This window comes from Sphaeramia orbicularis, chromosome 18, assembly GCF_902148855.1.
Source record: "Sphaeramia orbicularis chromosome 18, fSphaOr1.1, whole genome shotgun sequence".
NCBI lineage: Eukaryota > Metazoa > Chordata > Actinopteri > Kurtiformes > Apogonidae > Sphaeramia > Sphaeramia orbicularis.
This window is the reverse complement of record NC_043974.1, coordinates 83,779-86,372: the sequence shown is the minus strand read 5'-3', so window position 1 is coordinate 86,372 and position 2,594 is coordinate 83,779. Positions and strand designations below refer to the sequence as shown.

Genomic DNA, 2,594 nt, shown 5'->3' with positions numbered 1-2,594 from the left:
TCTTTTGGTCAGTTAAGGTATAGTTTTTAGATGTTACCTGTTGGACAGTTTCGACTGTGGCTCCAGTCTAACATCTAAAAACCATACCTTGTCTGAACAAAAGAAAATAGTACATTTACATAAACAGAAGACAAAATGAACATCATTAGCCTTATCGACTGTCCTGGTTGTCTACATTCATGAAAACAGTGAAACAAAGCAGGGAGTTGATCCATAACGGGGGGGCACTAGAAAAACTAGAACCAACTAGAACTAGAACAAGTAGAACTTTGATCCTTGTGGTGGTGTGGGGATGTGGGAACCAACTGGACTGGTGAACTCCTGCCAAAAGGAGGAGGCCAGTATAGACTTACATCTAGAGGACAGGTCAACTCTGGTTTTCATTCTGGATTCATTATCATGGGGTTATTTGTGTATTAAATGAATAAACCAAGTGCCTGGCACAAAAACTCGGTGAACAGTTTGATGTAAATCATTTTCTGGGGGCAAATATCCCTGAGGTCAGATTGACCCTAGGGTAATAATATGTGTTAGTAATATTTAAGGATAATGTGAGGGTTAAACTCTGTTAAAGAACCGTTTTCATGAATACAGGTGTCAAAATGGAACCCAGGTCTCCTTACCAATTTTGAAATAATTCATTATATAATTTCCAAAATGCGACTGGAAGTATTGTCAACGTGATTGTGTTTATTTATCTGTTTTATTTTTTGTGCGTGCCTGCACTACCTGCGTAGCCGGAAATGGTCACGGTATCGCGAGATTAGAGCTCCAATCAGAGCAGGGCTGAGGCATAAACAGGAAGTAGAGCAACAGGAAAAGGAAGTAAGAGAGAGGAGACGGTAGAGGCCCTACTGTTAAAACTTTTTGGCAAAAACTTTGTGATTTTATTCATAATAACATTAAAAGACATTTTCTGTTGTTTTGGAGGAATGGATTGTTTGGTAGCTTGCTCAAAAGTGAATCTCTATACCTGATAAATCTTTTAACTTTAATGTCAAAATTTCACATTCATTGTTGTAAATACTCAGCAAAAAAGCCCTGCTTTACTGCATTTTATAATAATTTCAAACAGTACATTCTCTCAAGTAAATACTCTGAAAAGCGAACGGCAATCAAAAGTGTTGAAATCTGTCCTTCCCTTCATATATTCATCTGAACTCTGAACTTTGACACCCCTAGTCTAAGTTGGCATACTTCTTTCTCTTTTTTCCTATCTTTCCTGTCCTCTTTTTCTTCTGTCCTTTTTTTCTATACATGATTATAATCAAGCACTTATATAATGTCTTTTATAGCAAATGTTTTTAAATAAAGAGGAGACGGTAGAGTGAGCTGTGGTGTGGACGGTAAACTTGGAGTCATAGAGCTGGTAAATACACACCTGTTTAACCACTTATCTGAGCTACATTTATATTCTTGGACACTTCAATGTATAGATGTGTTTTGCGTTACCGTTATACAGGTCTAATGAGGACGAAAGAAAGAGAAAAGAAAGGAGAAGTGAACTGAACCCCTGAATTGGTGAGTTGTATTGCTGTTAGCCGTTAGCTTGTTGCTATTGTCTCTTTTATTTCAGTGCACTGCTCTGGTTGCCGCTGCTATATGTTGTCTAATGTGTGTATTATATGTCTGTAAAATGCATGTACTTGGTGTATTTAACTGTGCCGCTGTCGCTATTTAGCGGTTGCTGGTCAGTGGACGCTAATTAGCGCTTGGCGTTAGCGCTAGCTTAATGGCTGCTAGCATTAGCATGCTAATGCAAAAGTCCTATCCGCTAAACCGGAAGTACTATCCGTAATCGATAAAACCTGTTTAATGTTCACTATGGACAAAGGTGACCATACATTAAGAATATTAATTAAGTTTTGTATATTTACAGTAAAATTATGCACTTTTGATTACTGTGGATAATGAATTTGATGTCAAAACTTGATACAGCAGTAGATTTGTGATTTAGTTGTGATTTTAATTGAATGTGTTTGGTTTGATTAACCTTAACAAAGAATGAAGATAATTAAAGTCGGCCTTGTGTTATTCAGGACAGGTTTTTTCCCAGTGATTGGAAACCCAGATGGCGAGTGAGGAAAAAGAAGAACTTGGATCTGCTGACCTGAACTTGTGGAACAGGGTCAGTTCTTTCGCAGTCATGTGGGCATGTAGAGGAAATTGTGTATTGTTATAATTACAGAAAATCTGTTCATTTTATTTTCATTTCTTTTGGTTAATACCTGATATTATGGGTCTCCGAGTCAGTATGTGAAACTTTTAATTTGAGTCTGTTCCCCAACAAGCAATTTACAGTGTGACACTGCACGCTATAATCAGAGTTTTGGCGCCTTTACCTTTTGTTTCAGAACTCTGGGAGAGGTAAGCAGCCATGCAGTTCATGAAAATTTTTGGTTTAGCCTCTGCTAATTTAATTTTTTATATGAAATGGCTAGTTTAAGCTGTATGAGGTGCTTATAATGTGCTGAAACACATTTCTATATCATTTTGGTTTGTGTAGGAACTTGTTTTACAGGGGTCGCTGACCAGAGGTTTTTGTGTTTTATGTCACTTCTGTCAGGAACGAAAAATCAATAAACGGAGACTGC

General features: G+C 37.4%; 1 long non-coding RNA gene across 1 annotated transcript; it reads left to right on the top strand.

Annotated features, from left to right (window-relative positions):
- Positions 1–1,315: 1,315 nt before the first annotated feature.
- Positions 1,316–2,294, top strand: LOC115438300 (uncharacterized). Its single transcript, XR_003938060.1, has 3 exons — positions 1,316–1,369; positions 1,463–1,521; positions 2,040–2,294. It is a non-coding gene; the product is annotated as an uncharacterized LOC115438300 (long non-coding RNA).
- The last annotated feature ends 300 nt before the right edge of the window (positions 2,295–2,594 follow it).